Genomic DNA, 20,238 nt, shown 5'->3' with positions numbered 1-20,238 from the left:
ATGCTCTAATAAATAGATAATTGCGATTATCAGATTTATTTGAGTACTGGGAATTTATTTGTTGTGCATATATGCTGATAAATTGAATATGAAACTAAAATCGTGAATTTTTTTCAAAGGTGTCTGTGGCGTCAGCTGTGAACGTTCCACACAGGTGTTCAATGAGAGATCGAGTTCTACTAAACTCACCAGGCCTACTCTCATTTTAATTAATTCAAAACCACTACTGTAATGAAAATAAAAGACAATAAACTGAATAATTACTGTCAAAGTATTGTTTTTATTCAATTGTTGAATTAGGCCTATTGTATTTAATTTGACATTTCATGCCTATTCAAGTGGTTTTAACAAACTTTTATGATGTGGATGGCTGCTATGTCATAATGTACATGATGTCATAATGAAGCATTCTCTTGTTAAAATAGACATTTCATAGACAGGTCATTGATGCTCTTCCATATCTGAGGTAGGACCTATAATTTAATGAAATCATCTCAAATACACTACTTTTATCTTATGACAACTTTATTTGATCAATAACTGTAAGAAAAACTGTTATGTTTTGTGATTTGTGACAAAAAAAGTATTTTTTTAAACTAGGTATTGTGGTCTTGTGTTTCTGTTTTCAAGAATATATTGTTCAAACTGTAAAGTCAAATCCTACGTGTGCAAATTTTCTGGAAGTCCAAATTGAAGGTAGGCCTTAGTCTGTAAATCTTTCATTTTTATGAATTTGTGAACATTTTGGCAGGAATTGGAATGTCCTTTGAAAGTGGAAAAACACTAGTTTATAATAACAACTTTGATCAAATTCTATTGTAATATATGTAATTTATTCTATATTCTTATTCTCAAACATGTTGTTTGCTCCTCCACTGTGACTCTCACAGCCATGAAAGACAGAGGGAAGTCCAGGACTAGGATACAAAAGACCAGTCAGAACAGTTCTGAGAACAGCCTGACAGACATCCTCAGTGTCCGGTGTGCCAGTGATATTGTCCTACAGCCAATGCCGCCAGGGAGAAAGAATAGCCGATCCCACTTCCACAACATGGATGTGACTAAAGAGAGGGCTGACATGGGAAGGCTTCCAATGGCCACTCCACCCATCAAGCTCCCAATGCTCACTGTGACCTCTCTCACTGTCCAAAGGAACAAAAACACCCTCAAGGTGCCTCGCACGCCTCGTCTGCAGCTGGAGGGACAGATGGGTAGCAAGCGTCTGGGTCCGGTTAAAACCAAAACCGGAGGGAGCACATTTACCTCCAGCCACGAGAAGGAGCCAGATGTTAAATCCAGCAGACCACAGACATCAGGAAGCATCCCTCGGAGGCCCAATTTATGCTCCACTGCAGCCAAGGCAGTAGCTTCTTTATCTGGGACTCCATGCAGCCAGTCTGAGGTCAGGATCCAGGCCAATCCTCTCCAGAGGTCTAACATCCAGGACCAAAGGCCCCACTCTCCTCCTGCTCAGGCCAGACGGTCTCTGTCCGACGGCAGCCTCTTGCAGCCGCCATGTTCTCCTGTGGATGTCCTCCAGCCGGAGGTCCAGGCCAGCAGAAGCCTGGCTCGACCCAAGACCGGGATAGCTAGGATAACAAGACATACTGATGGCAGCACTCTGAGGTTCCCTAACCAGACCTTAGATCTTATAAACTCCATGGATGGGAGGGAGAGCACCAATTTCTTCCATGTGCTGCCAACCATTGCAGTGTCAGCCTCCCCTGCCCAGATGGCCATCCCATTGCCTACCACAATGGTCAGCAATGTGCCTGACCTTCTGGTGCCTACTCCATCTGCTTCTCCGGTTCCTTCCAGCCAAGTGCCTGCCCCACCTGCCTCCCCAGTGCCAGCCCGGCCTGCCAACTCCAGATCACGGCGTGTGTCGAAGAGGATCCAGCTCTTACAGATCCGGTCTGCTATGCTGGACCAGCAGCTACCGGAACAACTGGGTGACAAACAAATCATATTACCCTCTGAGCCCCTGTCCTTCAGTAGCACTGAGAGGTTGTTCCTCTGTGGTCCAACTTTAGTCTGTGGAGATGATGGCTGTCACCCCTGACCAGACCTACGCCCAGCCACACAGGTCGCACTGACCACTCCCCTTTACTGACCAATAGGAGAGCCGTGCAGGCGGGTGAGAAGTGCCCCTTTGATACCCTCTTGACCCCCTTGGTCCCACTGGCAGAACAGCCTCCTATCAAGCGGGGGCACATGCCCGCCTCCCGTGCCAAGGCCGAGCGGGAGAATAGCCAACGAGGGCGCAGGAAGAGAGTGAAGCCCATTCACTGGGACGTTAACTTTAAGTCTGGGCCTTTCTTCCCAGTGTGTGTCTCTCCATCACTGCCCTCGATCTTGGAGATGGATGAAGAGTCTCTTTCTGAAGAGATGGAGCAAAGCCAGTTGTAAGGGGTCGCACACACACACACCTTCATTTTATTTTTTACCTTTATTTAAATTGTGAAGTTAGTTAAGAACACATTTTTATTTACAATGACGACCTACCCCGGCCAAACCCTAACCCGGACGACACTGGGCCAATTGTGAGCCGCCCTATGGGACCAGTGCCTTATACCGCTGCGCCAATCGGGAGCCCTATTGAGACCTCATGGCCTCCCATGGACCAGAGAGGATCAACCAGCATCATCCCAGCATCTGCCCTGCCTGCCATCCTAGTACCTCCACTGCCCTTTCAACCCCAAACAACAAAGGGCAGGTGACAGAAATGATCCAGCGCCCACCGATCCAGGCTGTTGTGCATGAGCAGCAGCAGCTACTGTCGGAAGTACTGTTGGAACAGACTTTTCCTATGAGACCCAACGGGAGTCACAAGCTGTCAAAGTACTTTCATCCCTGGGGTGTGGAGCTTCTCGAACAGTGTTCTCTTCCTGAAGATGGACTGCTTCAACCACTTAGGAGTATCCAGAGTATCTAGTACACTGGTGTGATGATAGAATATGTCCCTCAGTATCAACTAGAGATTAATATTAATCTACTTGTTATTCTAGTTAGGCAAATGTTAATTTATCATCACCATGTTCCAAAGAATTCTGTTTCTATAAAGTTTTATTGCAGTTGAAAATGATCTATGGTGTGTGTTGTTGGTTTCTTGTGAGCTATGAAGTATACCCTTTTAGTAGAATGTTTATTTCTTCATTGGATTTGTTGACCAAGGAGAAGAGGTAAGTGCTGAGCGGACTAATATAAGTGAAGTTCCGATTCAAATTTGTATTAATCTGAAGGTGGCACATCTGACTCACAATTTAGTGTCATAATTCTTCACGTTTTCAGTGTATAGCAACACTGACAAATTCTAAGGTGGAACTATATGTACTACAACATTGGAAATGAGGATCTATCTAAACACAGTGGTTATGAAATGCGAGAATGCTGAACAACATTTTCTGACCAATAGGCTTGTTTGTCATAATATTTGGCCAAAGGTTTCTTTGCTTGAGTCAAGAGGCCCTGTCTCAACTTGCACATGTAAGGGAAGCAGACAGCTGCAGATTTAATATAACTGCTGGGTTACGGTTCTCATATTTTTAATCAAAACTGAACCCTACACAAATTGAAACCGAAACAGTTCTGTGTGGAAAACACAGACATAGAAAACAATCACTGATAACCAAAATGCGGAAAACAGGCAACCGAAGTATGATTCTCAACGATCGATCGACAGCTGCGTCTGATTGAGAACCATACCAGGCCAAACACAGAAATACAACATAGAAAAAAGAACATAGACTACCCACCCCAACTCACGCCCTGACCAAACTAACACAAAGACATAATAAAGGAACTAAGGTCTGAACTTGACAGTGACAGTAATAATATTGCACACATATTCAGAAATCTGCAAGTTTTTATACTACTTCTATATTGCACCGTTACCAACATGATATTTTTTTTTAAATCAATTAATTTCCCTGTAATCTGCTGAGATTGTGCACGTTTTCAGGCTTTGAAGGGAGTTTTCACTGGATTTATTAGAAATGTGAAATTGACCTGGCAAGCCTGTCTCTGCCTGAGCATGATCACAACAAAAGTAGCTGTGCAGCACGTTTTTTAAAGGAAGAGGAGGATGGTTGCAGACGTTCACATTCATGCAAGAAGGTAAGCTATTTACTAAACTGTTAATCAATATGTTAACTAAAATTGTATGTGGTGTATTGGCGAGCAATCCATGTTCCCTTTGTCTTTATTTGTAATTAATGTTAGCTCATGTATGTATGTCTTTCGGTGGAATCCAACATGCATTGACAATGTCCGAAAGCCGCATTGTATCAGATATACTTCATCATGAGATTGAAATTGGTAGGCTCATCCAAACAATTCATTAACGTGCAATTGTTACTTTGCATGTTTTTACCTTATATTTATTTACTGCTTGCTAATGATTAGCGTGCTAGCTAGTGGTTAGCGTGCTAGCTAACGGTTAGCGTGCTAGTTTAGCATAATTGGTCAGAATGTATTTGATTCAGAATACATGTTTGTGGTTAACCCAATGTTACATGCATTGGAAAATAATATTGCCAGTGTAACTTGAATTGGTTTACAAGCTAGCTAGAAAAGCCAGTTCCTTTTCATCTGTTTTGTCAAGTCATAAGCATGCATGTGTGCTGAAATATTTAAATAAATCGCCTAATTTAATTATTTTATTTACGTTTTGGCAGTTTTTTTTATCACCCTTTCTTACCCAAAGAGAAATAAGTTGCTAGTTAGTTTGGCTTTGCACTCAAAAGAGTGAAACACCACAACAGGAATAAGGCTTGTGTAAAATTTGGTAGTACTGCCAATTCACATGCCTTCCTTTAGCCATATCACTGATACTGTTTCTCGTTTAGTCCATCCATAAAAGCAGATGTGCTTTAGTTGCATCCAGGAACTTGTATAATGTGCTTATGTTATGCTTATACTTGCTTTTTTTTACCTTGAAAGTGGTCTTAAAAAAGGAATTTGTAATAGATGTTTGTGGGACCTCATTCAGTCAATGATAACAGTCATTGGTGTCCCCCAGCCCATCCCCTTTGTTGTGTGCCGAGCAATCTTGTCATTCTTTTAGAATCTTGTCTTTCTTTACGAAGGCACTGCAGAGGCTAAGAAAACATATGGAAACTCTAAAAGAAACATAATTCAACGTGTAGGCCAGATTTGAAAAGGAAATAATAAATCCCGAAGCTCAGGTTTGTCAGTTGTTTAGAATGAGGATACTGGGGATTGTGTAATCATATTCAATTGCCTAAGTGGCACATGACTAATTTAATATTATTGTATCCTTAGATGTCATACACCGAGGCTGCCAGTACCTCTGGATCGATTGTCCATGTGTTGGATGATGCACAACCGTTGGTCAGAACTGACAGTGTTTACGTAAGTTAGTGTCATTCAACACCAGCACATCGTTCTTGTGAATCTGCTTTGTAAATCAAAGACAGGCAAGTCTGCACTTTCATCCCATATTCATTGTATTGTAACAAAATGTGAAGTAGAGGAGCACAGAGCCATAACTAATCAAAAAGTCCAAATACTTTGTGTTATCTCTCTAGTTATCTAAGATGCTTTTTTCTGCAATACAGTTGACCAAAGCTATGCTTGGATACAAGACTGATGACTCGATATCTAGTATTGAGAATAGTGAAGATGGTTATGTCCCAGGGCCATCAGGATCATCAGAGGAAGGCAGTTTCTATGAAGAAAATCTGACTGGTATGCCTATACCTATACCTCTGATATGTCAGTGCATTTTCACTCTGTAGTCAAATGACATGTTATTGGTCACATGTACATGGTTAGCAGATGTTTATACGAGTGTAGCGAAATGCTTGTGCTTCTATTTCCGATTGTGCAGTAATATCTAACAAGTAATCTAACAATTTCACAACAACTACCTTATCTCTTCAACCGATCGCTGCTCACAGCTGCCCGCCCGCCCAGCATCACTACTCTGGATGGTTCTGACTTAGAAAATGTGGACAACTACAAATACCTAGGTGTCTATTTAGACAGTAAATTCTCCTTCCAGACTCACATTAAGCATCTCCAATCCAAAATTAAATCTAGAATCAGCTTCCTATTTCGCAGCAAAGCATCCATCACTCATGCTGCCAAACGTACCCTCGTAAAACTGACTATCCTACCGATCCTTGACTTCGGCGATGTCATTTACAAAATAGTCTCCAACACTCTACTCTAATCCAACTTCCTCATCCCCATACTGTTTTCTATTTAATTTATTTTGCTCCTTTGCACCCCAGTATCTCTACGTGTATACTCATCTTTCAGACTGCCTGCATGGAGTCCCAGATAAAGGAGCAACTGCCTTGGCTGTAGTGGAGCATAAATTGGGTCTCCTAGGGATGCTTCCTGGTGTCTGTGGTCTGCTGGATTTAACCTCTGGCTCCTTATGGCTGGAGGTAAATGTGCTCCTCCGGTTTTGGTTTTAACCGGACCCAGACGCTTGCTACCCATCTGTCCCTCCAGCTGCAGACGAGGCGTGCGAGGCACCTTGAGGGTGTTTTTGTTACTTTGGGCATTGAGAGAGGTCACAGTGAGCATTGGGAGCCTGATGGGTGGAGTGGCCGCTGGAAGCCTTCCCATGTCAGCCCTCTCTTTAGTCACATCCATGTTGTGGAAGTGGGATCGGCTATTCTTTCTCCCTGGTGGCATTGGCTGTAGGACAATATCACTGGCACACCGGACACTGAGGATGTCTGTCAGGCTGTTCTCAGAACTGTTCTGACTGGTCTCTTGTGTCCTAGTCCTGGACTTCCTTCTGTCTCTTTCATGGCTGTGAGAGTCACAGTGGAAGAGCAAACAACATGTTTGAGAATAAGAATATAGAATAAATTACATATATTACAATTGAATTTGATCAAAGTTGTTATTATAAACTAGTGTGTCTCCACTTTCAAAGGACATTCCAATTCCTGCCAAAATGTTCACAAATTCATAAAAATGAAAGATTCACAGACTAAGGCCTACCTTCAATTTGGACTTCCAGATAATTTGCACACGTAGGATTTGACTGTACAGTTTCAACAAAATATTATTGAAAACAGAAACACAAGACCACAATACCTACTTTAAAGAAATACTTTTTGTCACAAATCACAAAACATAACAGTTTTTCTTACAGTTATTGATCAAATAAAGTTCTCATAATATAAAAGTAGTGTATTTGAGATTATTAGGTCCTACCTCAGTTCAGGAAGAGCATCAATGTGCATTCGCACTTCGCTCTGCAGGTTGTATAACTTTTTCATTACATTTCATTATAGTACAACGGTTGATTTGTCTAATCTTAGCAATTCTTCTTAGCTAGCTACATAACCGTCCTTGTATCAGAGATAATTGCATAATTATCGTATTTTGTCGCCCTAACGTAGCCTTCACTGCTATTCGCCCAGGAGCTAGCAAACGCTAGCTAACGCACACAGATTAGCATCACTGTAGTGCTATTCACTCAACTGAACGACTTGATTAGTTTAGTGTTAGCTAGCTACATAGCTGTCTTTGTTTCCAAGATAATTGTGTAGTTTAGTGTGTGTAGTCTTGGAGTGATTATCTTAATTCACTGAGGTTCGCTAGCCAGCTATTTGTCGTCCTTAACGTAGGAGACTCTGCTAGCTAGCCAACAGCTAACAGCTAGCCAACGTCACCACACGTCTACTGATTCGAATTCAATCACCGGTCAGGTAGTATCACATTTTCATTTCATTTCATTACAGTACAACGGTTTGATTTGTTTGATCGTAGCTAGCTACATAGCTAGCTACATAGCCGTCTTTGTTTCAAAGATAATTGTGTAGTCTAGAGCGATTTCCTAGGTTAGCTAGCCAGCTATTGTCGTTCTTTTAACGCAACGTAACGTAAACAACACTGCTAGCTAGCCAGCTAGCCCCCGAATAGTAGCACTGTAGAAACTATTACACTCAACGGAACGACTTGATTAGTGTAGTGTCAACAACGCAGCTACTGCCAGCTAGCCTACTTTAGCAGTACTGTATCATTTTAATCATTTTAGTCAATAAGATTCTTGCTACGTAAGCTTAACTTTCTGAACATTCGAGACGTGTAGTCCACTTGTCATTCCAATCTCCTTGCATTAGCGTAGCCTTTTCTGTAGCCTGTCAACTATGTGTCTGTCTATCCCTGTTCTCTCCTCTCTGCACAGACCATACAAACGCTCCACACCGCGTGGCCGCGGCCACCCTAATCTGGTGGTCCCAGCGCGTACGACCCACGTGGAGTTCCAGGTCTCCGGTAGCCTCTGGAACTGCCGATCTGCGGCCAACAAGGCAGAGTTCATCTCAGCCTATGCCTCCCTCCAGTCCCTTGACTTCTTGGCACTGACGGAAACATGGATCACCACAGATAACACTGCTACTCCTACTGCTCTCTCCTCGCCCGCCCACGTGTTCTCGCACACCCCGAGAGCTTCTGGTCAGCGGGGTGGTGGCACCGGGATCCTCATCTCTCCCAAGTGGTCTTTCTCTCTTTCTCCCTTACCCATCTGTCTATCGCCTCCTTTGAATTCCATGCTGTCACAGTTACCAGCCCTTTCAAGCTTAACATCCTTATCATTTATCGCCCTCCAGGTTCCCTCGGAGAGTTCATCAATGAGCTTGATGCCTTGATAAGCTCATTTCCTGAGGACGGCTCACCTCTCACAGTTCTGGGCGACTTTAACCTCCCCACGTCTACCTTTGACTCATTCCTCTCTGCCTCCTTCTTTCCACTCCTCTCCTCTTTTGACCTCACCCTCTCACCTTCCCCCTACTCACAAGGCAGGCAATACGCTTGACCTCATCTTTACTAGATGCTGTTCTTCCACTAACCTCATTGCAACTCCTCCAAGTCTCCGACCACTACCTTGTATCCTTTTCCCTCTCGCTCTCATCCAACACTTCCCACACTGCCCCTACTCGGATGGTATCGCGCCGTCCCAACCTTCGCTCTCTCCCCGCTACTCTCTCCTCTTCCATCCTATCATCTCTTCCCTCTGCTCAAACTTTCTCCAACCTATCTCCTGATTCTGCCTCCTCAACCTCCTCTCCTTACTGCATCCTTTGACTCTCTATGTCCCCTATCCTCCAGGCCGGCTCGGTCCTCCCTCCCGCCTCCGTGGCTCGACGACTCATTGCGAGCTCACAGAACAGGGCTCCGGGCAGCCGAGCGGAAATGGAGGAAAACTCGCCTCCCTGCGGACCTGGCATCCTTTCACTCCCTCCTCTACATTTTCCTCCTCTGTCTCTGCTGCTAAAGCCACTTTCTACCATTCTAAATTCCAAGCATCTGCCTCTAACCCTAGGAAGCTCTTTGCCACCTTCTCCTCCCTCCTGAATCCCCTCTCTGCAGATGACTTCGTCAACCATTTTGAAAAGAAGGTTGACGACATCCGATCCTCGTTTGCTAAGTCAAACGACACCGCTGGTTCTGCTCACACTGCCCTACCCTATGCTCTGACCTCTTTCTCCCTCTCTCCAGATGAAATCTCGGCGTCTTGTGACGGCCGGCCGCCCAACAACCTGCCCGCTTGACCCTATCCCCTCCTCTCTTCTCAGACCATTTCCGGAGACCTTCTCCCCCTTACCTCACCTCGCTCATCAACTCATCCCTGACCGCTGGCTACGTCCCTCCCGTCTTCAAGAGAGCGAGAGTTGCACCCCTTCTGAAAAACCTACACTCGATCCCTCCGATGTCAACAACTACAGACCAGTATCCCTTCTCTCTTTTCTCTCCAAAACTCTTGAGCGTGCCGTCCTGGCCAGCTCTACCGCTATCTCTCTCAGAATGACCTTCTCTGATCCAAATCAGTCAGGTTTCAAGACTAGTCATTCAACTGAGACTGCTCTTCTCTGTATCACGGAGGCGCTCCGCACTGCTAAAGCTAACTCTCTCTCCTCTGCTCTCATCCTTCTAGACCTATCGGCTGCCTTCGATACTGTGAACCATCAGATCCTCCTCTCCACCCTCTCCGAGTTGGGCATCTCCGGCGCGGCCCACGCTTGGATTGCGTCCTACCTGACAGGTCGCTCCTACCAGGTGGCGTGGCGAGAATCTGTCTCCTCACCACGCGCTCTCACCACTGGTGTCCCCCAGGGCTCTGTTCTAGGCCCTCTCTTATTCTCGCTATACACCAAGTCACTTGGCTCTGTCATAACCTCACATGGTCTCTCCTATCATTGCTATGCAGACGACACACAATTAATCTTCCTTTCCCCCTTCTGATGACCAGGTGGCGAATCGCATCTCTGCATGTCTGGCAGACATATCAGTGTGGATGACGGATCACCACCTCAAGCTGAACCTCAGCAAGACGGAGCTCCTCTTCCTCCCGGGGAAGGACTGCCCGTTCCATGATCTCGCCATCACGGTTGACAACTCCATTGTGTCCTCCTCCCAGAGCGCTAAGAACCGTGGCGTGATCCTGGACAACACCCTGTCGTTCTCAACTAACATCAAGGCGGTGTCCCGTTCCTGTAGGTTCATGCTCTACAACATCCGCAGAGTACGACCCTGCCTCACACAGGAAGCGGCGCAGGTCCTAATCCAGGCACTTGTCATCTCCCGTCTTGATTACTGCAACCGCTGTTGGCTGGGCTCCCTGCCTGTGCCATTAAACCCCTACAACTCATCCAGAACGCCGCAGCCCGTCTGGTGTTCAACCTTCCCAAGTTCTCTCACGTCACCCCGCTCCTCCGCTCTCTCCACTGGCTTCCAGTTGAAGCTCGCATCCGCTACAAGACCATGGTGCTTGCCTACGGAGCTGTGAGGGGAACGGCACCAGTACCTCCAGGCTCTGATCAGGCCCTACACCCAAACAAGGGCACTGCGTTCATCCACCTCTGGCCTGCTCGCCTCCCTACCACTGAGGAAGTACAGTTCCCGCTCAGCCCAGTCAAAACTGTTCGCTGCTCTGGCCCCCAATGGTGGAACAAACTCCCTCACGACGCCAGGACAGCGGAGTCAATCACCACCTTCCGGAGACACCTGAAACCCCACCTCTTCAAGGAATACCTAGGATAGGGTAAGTAAGGGTAAGTAATCCTTCTCACCCCCCTTCTCCCCTAAAAGATTTAGATGCAAGTGGCTGTTCCACTGGATGTCATAAGGTGTATGCACCAATTTGTAAGTCGCTCTGGATAAGAGCGTCTGCTAAATGACTTAAATGTAATGTTAAATGTAATGACCTGGTCTATGGAATTTCTTATTTTAACAAAAGAATGCTTCATTATGACATCATGTACATTATGACATAGTAGCCGTCCACATAATAAAAGTTTGTCAAAACCACTTGAATAGGCATGAAATGTCAAATTGGGTACAATAGGCCTAATTCAACAATTGAATAAAAATAATCGTTTGACAGTAAATGTTCAGTTTATTGGCTTTTATTTTCATTACAGTAGTGGTTTTGAATGTATTAAAATGAGAGTAGACCTAGTGAGTTACGTGGAACTCGATCGCTCATTGAACATCTGTGTGGAACGTTCGCTGCTGAAGCCACACAGACGCCTTTGAAAAACATTCACGATTTTAGTTTCATATTCAACTTATTACTGCCAATAAATTCCCAGTACTGAAATAAATCTGACAATCGCAATTATCTATTTATTATAGCATCCTCTTAGAACGAGAATCACTGTGCTGTCAATGTTTTTGATTATGTCCAAGTAGGAACATAGCTACAGGTATTTTGACTTCTATACTATAATAGTAGCAGTTGTGTGTGTTTTCCTGTCGTGCATTCGTTTTGAGTCAACGCTAAACCCACAATATTTTGGTTCCATTTGGTATTAGCACCGTCAATAGGGGAAGTGACATGCCTGATGCCTAAATTAATGTTGTCGACCAAACACATTTCAATTTCACTTTTGAAATACAATAAATAGCCTGTTAATTTGTCGACAAAACAAGTTCATAAATGATATGTTGGCTTCACGTCTCCAACTCAACCAAAAATGAAAGTTAAAGAATGGAATTAAGCCAGTGTCTTAGATTGAACTATCCAAGCAGTAAATATATCCTTTAAAATGTTGATACTTGGTTGCTTTGTCAACCAAACACAATTAAATTTTACTTTTGTAATACAGTAAATAGCCTAAAGTTAAGGCTCTCTTACAAACTAATGTAACAGTATTTATTCAACCTTAAAACAAGTAACAGATCCATGGCCACATTTTGAGGTTACTGTAACTATACATGTATTCATTCATATGTCAAGTTAATCATATAAAATGTGCATGTTCAAGATAGCATGCATACTACCCCATACTATAGGTTGTGGAGATCTGTGGAGATATTCACAATTGCTGTAGTCAATGTAGAATCTCGAATGGCACTGATCACTTGCACCATGTCATCTCAACTTCAAACCAGGTCATTTGGTTCTGCTATTTGATGAAGCACAGTGTGGTTTAGTCGCCAGGGTTGTGGGTGTGATTCCCATGGGTGACCAGTGTGACCGTATGCTCAATGACTACAATGTAAATAACCAGTGGTGGAAAAAGTACTCAATTGACATACCTTTTTTTTACAATATATTTATTGCCATTTCTTTTTTTGTTACAATTTAACAATCATCAGAATATGATACAGATAATGAATGCCCTGTTATTCCTTCCACCTAAACAAAACACCATGCAACATGGGAGCACATCGTGCAAAACCCTTCCCTCCCCAACACAGGAACTCCCCCCTCCCTCCCCTCTACCGATATTAGCTTCACTGATTAACAACAAAAAAAGAAACAGAATGACCTTCACATTCCATGCTAGAAAATAAATGATTCAACACAAACAAATAATAATAGATTAATGAAGAAAGTAGTAATGAGGCAGCTAAGGTGACGTCTCTAGAAACTACTGAAAGTCCCCACAGACATCAGTAAATTCAAAGGGTTTATTACGTCAATTGTATGTTATTCTATCAGATGGAATATAGGAAGATAGTTATTTTAGCCACATCTGCTTGCTTGGCGGAGTGTCACTCTTCCATATAATATCTCTGCCAATTTAATGAATCTGGTTTTGCTACAAATATAATACATTTGTACAGTAATCTAATCAGACCTACATACTAAGGTCCAATATTCATCCTCTGTAAAACATCAAACAGATAGTTCCATTCTATGCGGTCCAAAGCTTTTTCCGGTCATTCTCTACATAATGCATAATATTAAATAATCTTCTGATATTATCAGGAGATGAGCGGTTTCTTACAAAGCCTGTTTGGTCCATATCAACCAAGTCCGGTAGAACCTTATCCAGTCTAAGAGCAATGAGTTTCGCAAGAATATATGAAGTGTTCAATAGAGATAGATATTGGTCTATACGACACACAAAGCATTGGATCTTTCCCAGGTTTTAACAAAACTGTGATCAGTGTCTGGGAGCTTTTCTGTCTCTATGGCATAATTAAACATACTGCAAAGAGGCTCAATCAGTTTGGGTAAAAAGGATCGATAGAATTCAATAGGGAATCCGTCTAACCCTGGTGATTGTCCCCCAGCAGTGTTGAAAATGGATTCCCTAATTTCCTCTGATGTCATCTCTTTCTCCAAGTGCTCTCTATCCTCATCATTAAAGTTTGTAAATTGGGTTTCTTCAAAAACTCATGCATTGTGGCAGGGGCATCCCCTTCAGACTTGTACAATGTTTCATAAAACTCCCTGAAGATTAGATTAATTTCCTCAGGACTGTGAACAACTGTGTTAATGGGTAGCTTAATAGAGCTAATAACTCTACTAGCATCCTCTCGTCTTATCTGGCAAGGAAGCAACTTTCCTACTTTATCTCCATGTTCGTAGTGGTTTTGTTTTGTTCTCCTGGGAACATTTTCCACTTCATGGGTCGTCAGGGTGTTTGTTATATTCCAATCGCTTTGAGTCTAATTTTTGTTGAGAGAGTCGAGTCGTCAAATGTTACACTATGTTCATTTTCCAGATCTGTAATTTCATTCTCCAACGAATCTACTTGAGCCTTTATACATCTTACAAGCATCTGAACTAAAGGATATGATTTGCCCCCTCAGATATGCAAGGAGAGCTTCTCATAAAATTAGGGAGGAGGTAGAGTTGTTATTGGTGCTAAAAAATATGTCTATATGAGTGTTCATAAATGTTACAAATGTGGGATTATTTAGTAAGTATGTACCAAACCTCCATCTTCTTGAGGGTGGCTGTGCTCTACAAACTGGTACTGAAGCCAGCAGGGCAGAATGATCTGATATACATCTTGGTAAGTACTTACACCCAGTAGTTAAACTTCCCCAGGCTGCAGGAATAAGAAATAAGTCTCTTCTAGAGTAATTGTTATGGACAGGGGAGTAAAATGAGTATTCTTTAATCTTTTTGTTGTGAAATGTCCATAAGTCTACGAGTCCAAAGTGTTTCATTTCTGCTTTTAACATTTTAGCTTCCTGTGTGAGGTTGATACTATTAGAGGAAGATATATCACTGGAAGGGTCCAGTACCAAGTTAAAATCCCCTGCCATTATTATCTCTGATGATGGGCATATGAACTTTAAAAAGATCTCTTGGCAAAATGTAGGATCATCATGGTTAGGACCATACACAACCACAATGGTAAAGGGCTCAGTATTAATGAAACCTTGAATGATCACAAACCTTCCCCCTTTGTCTTTATTCTGAGATTGTATCTGAAAAGGGCAATGCTTATTAATGAGTATGGCCACCCCTCATGCCCGAGATTTGAAAGATGAATAATGCACTTGGCCCACCCACGCTCTTCAGTTTATCATGCTCAGCGTCAGTCAGGTGTGTCTCCTGAAGAGCTATATCAACCTTATGCTGCTTTAGATCATTCAGAATGCGTTTGCGCTTGACTGGGCATTTAGTACCCCTAATGTTAAGTGTCACAAAAGTATAGTTATTAGGTGCAGACATCTTTAAAGAAAATAAGAAATAGGGAAAAGGAAAAAAACTAAATTGCACTGAGTGTTTACAACTTGTACAAAATAAAATTATGAAAGTTTAAAGTAGTAAACATCTCTTGAGCTAATACCCTGACCCTAACACAAACCCACCCAACCCCCTCCCCAACTGAAGGAGTGAAAGAATCCATATCCTTAGATGCTAGTCTTTAAACTAGATGTACCTACTATGCATAGCATCGCTCTAATTAGGTAAATTCTAAATTATATGTATATGGAATTAGAAGTACATTGACTGTTCCTTGTAGCATAAAAATGTTGTTAGTCAAGTAACAAAATACAATTTTATTACAACAATAATGACCGGACTATTTAGCCCCACTTGAGCATGTCTCAACAACAACAACAAAAACCTTGTGTGCGTTCATAGTCACCAACAGAGCCTACACGCACACCCAAATGTCAACCAATCGGCATTTCCCAATGCGCCCTGAGACCTGTGCCGCGAGGCGACAAAAGCGATGACCACAAACGCAACCCAGCAGGTCAGGAGAAAATATATCAAGCTGTGATGTATAAATGAAAACCTTTAACAGACGATAACAATAATCTCTCATAAAATAGGGACAAGTAGTTAAACAATCACCATCCTCCTGAGTTCACTGTCCCCCCCAAAATATTATATATATACACACACACACACAATCATACACACGTATGCACATACACGTGTAAAGCTGTCAGCTCGTTGGCAAATAGGCGGCCAGCGAGTAACTTATCCCTGTCTCGGTATCAGTAATGCTAGCATATATCTCTATCAATAAACAAGCCAACAAACGTAATAGTAGCTAAAATTCCCTGAAGTAATATAAACATAGTTAGGCTTGAAACCCAGTCAAAAGCCACCTAACTATTTAACCAAACCCGACTGGACCTCTCTGCATAAATTAAAGTATACAGAAAAATTGTAACTACCTGGCATAGTGTGGACGTATAGTAGCTAAAGCTACCTTGTACACTTAGCGAGCTGGCTAAGTAGCACAGCCAACATTAGCTAACATCCAACTTTACCTCGCTAGTCATTATCGCGTTAGCCATCTAGCCAGCCATCCAGCCAGTCGATCATATGAGTAATTTCGTTGTTTCATCATGTGCTAACAGTTCACTATCCACTGTATCCATGTTCAAAAGACAGTTCCTCGGGATGTAGTAGACAAGTCAGGAAGTTCTTTCCTCATGTATGTTTCAGCCATATTCACAGAGTCAAATGTGCGCTCACCATTCTTGGTTTCGATCCACAAAGTCGCTGGGTAGCTCAGGCCGTATGCCAAGCCAGCCTGACGTAGAAGTCTCTTCAGTGGGGAGAAAGCCATCCTCCTCTTGTGTAGTGTGGGAGAAAGATCCGGAAAGATCATGATTCTGGCATCTCCATACTTGAGCTCTCCCTTTGCTCGGGCAGCAGAGAGGATGCGAGCCTTGTTCTGGTAGTGTAGAATTGTAATGACAAATGCCCTGGGTGCAACCTGGCCAGGCAGCCGCCTCCGTAGGGTGCGATGGGCCCTCTCGATCTCCAGTGGGTGCGCGGGAGAGGGTAGATCCAGAATTTTGGGAATCCATTCCTGTAGAAAGCAGATCACGTCTCTTCCCTCCACGGCCTCTGGGAAACCTTGAAGTCTCAAATTCGATCGCCTTTGGACATTTTTGTAATAATCCAATTTCTCCTCGAGTTTAGAGATGGCATCTTCTCACTTCTTGTATTTTTGGTCCACTTCCTCGTGGACGTCCAGGATGGCAGCCTGGTGGTCAGCTTTGTCACTCGTCCCTTTGTGACTATCAGGTCTTCGTGGAGTTTATCGACCAGTACATCAATTTTGCTGAGGTGTTCAGAAAGTGTCTCTTGGATTTTTGTTATACCCTCATCCATCTCCATTCTGAACCATGCTGGTGCTTCTTCCGAGCTAGTATCTGCCGAATCCGAAGAAGGGCTGTCAGAGAGGGGCATTGTTCCATGCCTTGTCTGACGCTTTGACATATTGGGCATCTTTTAATTTGGCGATACAATAGATGTTTTAACTTCCAACTCACTATTGACAAACAGGTAAACCGTGTCAAATGCCTTAAAAGGTTTGAAAGTTTGAGGACGCTACGCAGTCACCTCTTGTTAGAGCTTAGCCATTTCCGGAAGTCTCAATTGTCATACTTGAGTAAAAGTAAAGTTACCTTCGTAGAAAATGATTCAAATAAAAGTGAAAGTCAGCCAATAAAATACTACCTGAGTAAAAGTCTAAAAGTATTTGGTTTTAAATATAGTGGAAGTGATTAGCGAGTACACCAGATCAGAGGCAGTAGGGATGACCAGGGATGTTCTCTTGATAAGTGTGGGAATTGGACCATTTTCTGTCCTGCTAAGCATTCAACATGTAATGAGTACTTTTGGGTGTCAGGGAAATGTATGGAGTAAAAAGTACATTATATTCTTTAGGAATGTTGTTAAGTAAGTGTAAAATATGTCAAAAACATAAATAATAAAGTACAGATACAATACTTTATATCAAAATAAAGAAAGTCGCACACTCCATATATAAAATCCCATATGTGTGTTATTTACAGTGGTGTAAAGTTTTTAAGCAGATTAAAAAACATGAGCTGGTGCACACCCAGCAAAATGTGTTTGTGTGGGGAAATAAACGATAAACTATCAAAATAAAGTCGCTCACTCCGCAGTGAAAGTTTCTAAAATCATCCTAGGGAAGAGATACATAGATGATGTCTTTGTGCTCTGGGAAGGAAGTCAGCAGGAACTAAATGAATTCCAAACTCTACCAAACGAAAGCTCTGAATACCTCAAAATCACCATGCAGACTGATGAGAGAAAATACACTACCTGGACTTATGGATCATCAAATAGAATGATGCAGTACACACAGACTTATATACAAAGCCCACAGACCGCAATACCTTGCTATGTGTAAATAGTATGCATCCCCTTCCCCTCAAGAATGGTCTACCATACAGTCAGTTATGCAGGATTATCTGTGACCACCAGACAGATTTTGACAGCAATGCAAAAAAATTGCCAGATCAATTCAAAATGAGAGGCTACAAGGACAAAACTCTTGATGCTGCAATGATGAAAATATCTCAAAAACCAAGAGAGGAATTACTTAACTCAACCAAGGAAGAAAAACAACGCAACCATCTTTTGCACTAAATACACCAAGGGTTCGGAGAAAATTAAAGCAATCCTGAAAAAGGACTGGCATATTCTGCAATCAGACAAAAAAATAATTGCACACCTTCAAGGAATCCCCGCTGGTGGTCTATAAGCGTGGTCACAATATTGGAGATAGCTTGGTGAGATCTGACATGCCCCCTGAGCTCACTCAGACACTCTTGACACCTATCCCAAATGGGAACGGGACGAATATGAAGAGGGCCAGCCAACGAGCACACAGGTCGCAATGGTGGGTAGTATATGGGGCTTTGGTGACAAAACGGATGGCACTGTGATAGCAAATTGGATGCAGTCTGAGTAGAGTGTTGGAGGCTATTTTGTAAATGACATCGCCGAAGTCAAGGATCGGTAGGATAGTCAGTTTTACGAGGGTACGTTTGGCAGCATGAGTGATGGATGCTTTGCTGCGAAATAGGTAGCTGATTCTAGATTTAATTTTGGATTGGAGATGCTTAATGTGAGTCTGGAAGGAGAATTTACAGTCTAACCAGACACCTAGGTATTTGTACTTATCCACATATTCTAAGTCAGAACCATCCAGAGTAGTGATGCTGGGCGTGCGGGCAGCTGTGAGCAGCGATCGGTTGAAGAGATAAGGTAGTTGTTGTGGAATTGTTAGATTACTTTTTAGATATTACTGCACAATCGGAAATAGAAGCACAAGCATTTCACTACACTCGTATAAACATCTGCTAACCATGTACATGTGACCAATAACATGTCATTTGACTACAGAGTGAAAATGCACTGACATATCAGAGGTATAGGTATAGGCATACCAGTCAGATTTTCTTCATAGAAACTGCCTTCCTCTGATGATCCTGATGGCCCTGGGACATAACGATCTTCACTATTGTCAATACTACATATCGAGTCATCAGTCTTGTATCCAAGCATAGCTTTGGTCAACTGTATTGCAGAAAAAAGCATCTTAGATAACTAGAGAGATAACACAAAGTATTTGGACTTTTTGATTAGTTATGGCTCTGTGCTCCTCTACTTCACATTTTGTTACAATACAATGAATATGGGATGAAAGTGCAGACTTGCCTGTCTTTGATTTACAAAGCAGATTCACAAGAACGATGTGCTGGTGTTGAATGACACTAACTTACGTAAACACTGTCAGTTCTGACCAACGGTTGTGCATCATCCAACACATGGACAATCGATCCAGAGGTACTGGCAGCCTCGGTGTATGACATCTAAGGATACAATAATATTAAATTAGTCATGTGCCACTTAGGCAATTGAATATGATTACACAATCCCCAGTATCCTCATTCTAAACAACTGACAAACCTGAGCTTCGGGATTTATTATTTCCTTTTCAAATCTGGCCTACGTTGAATTATGTTTCTTTTAGAGTTTCCATATGTTTTCTTAGCCTCTGCAGTGCCTTCAAAGAAAGACAAGATTCTAAAAGAATGACAAGATTGCTCGGCACACAACAAAGGGGATGGGCTGGGGGACACCAATGACTGTTATCATTGACTGAATGAGGTCCCACAAACATCTATTACAAATTCCTTTTTTAAGACCACTTTCAAGGTAAAAAAGCAAGTATAAGCATAACATAAGCACATTATACAAGTTCCTGGATGCAACTAAAGCACATCTGCTTTTATGGATGGACTAAACGAGAAACAGTATGAGTGATATGGCTAAAGGAAGGCATGTGAATTGGCAGTCCTACCAAATTTTACACTTTACACAAGCCTTATTCCTGTTGTGGTGTTTCACTCTTTTGAGTGCAAAGCCAAACTAACTAGCAACTTATTTCTCTTTGGGTAAGAAAGGGTGATAAAAAAAACTGCCAAAACGTAAATAAAATAATTAAATTAGGCGATTTATTTAAATATTTCAGCACACATGCATGCTTATGACTTGACAAAACAGATGAAAAGGAACTGGCTTTTCTAGCTAGCTTGTAAACCAATTCAAGTTACACTGGCAATATTATTTTCCAATGCATGTAACATTGGGTTAACCACAAACATGTATTCTGAATCAAAGACATTTTGACCAATTATGCTAAACTAGCACGCTAACCGCTAGCTAGCACGCTAACCACTAGCTAGCACGCTAATCATTAGCAAGCAGTA

At 42.5% G+C, this 20,238-nt stretch overlaps 1 protein-coding gene across 36 annotated transcripts in view; it reads left to right on the top strand.

Moving 5' to 3' along the window:
• LOC118400733 (uncharacterized) overlaps positions 1-20,238 on the top strand; it is a 126,585-nt gene that overhangs the window by 93,312 nt on the left and 13,035 nt on the right. For 13 of the 36 annotated variants that reach the window (XR_008075317.1, XR_008075316.1, XR_008075318.1 and 10 more), the window contains 3 exons: positions 3,962-4,116; positions 5,284-5,373; positions 5,580-5,709. The exons of 9 other annotated variants lie outside the window; for them this stretch is intronic. The gene's annotated coding sequence lies outside the window, so the exon portion shown is untranslated. 14 more of the 36 variants (XR_008075307.1, XR_008075303.1, XR_008075301.1 and 11 more) reach the window with 7 other exon arrangements.

The sequence above is a fragment of the Oncorhynchus keta genome, chromosome 22, assembly GCF_023373465.1.
Source record: "Oncorhynchus keta strain PuntledgeMale-10-30-2019 chromosome 22, Oket_V2, whole genome shotgun sequence".
In the NCBI taxonomy this organism is placed as follows: domain Eukaryota; kingdom Metazoa; phylum Chordata; class Actinopteri; order Salmoniformes; family Salmonidae; genus Oncorhynchus; species Oncorhynchus keta.
The sequence above is the reverse complement of the archived record's forward strand: the minus strand, read 5'-3'. Positions and strand labels throughout refer to the sequence as shown.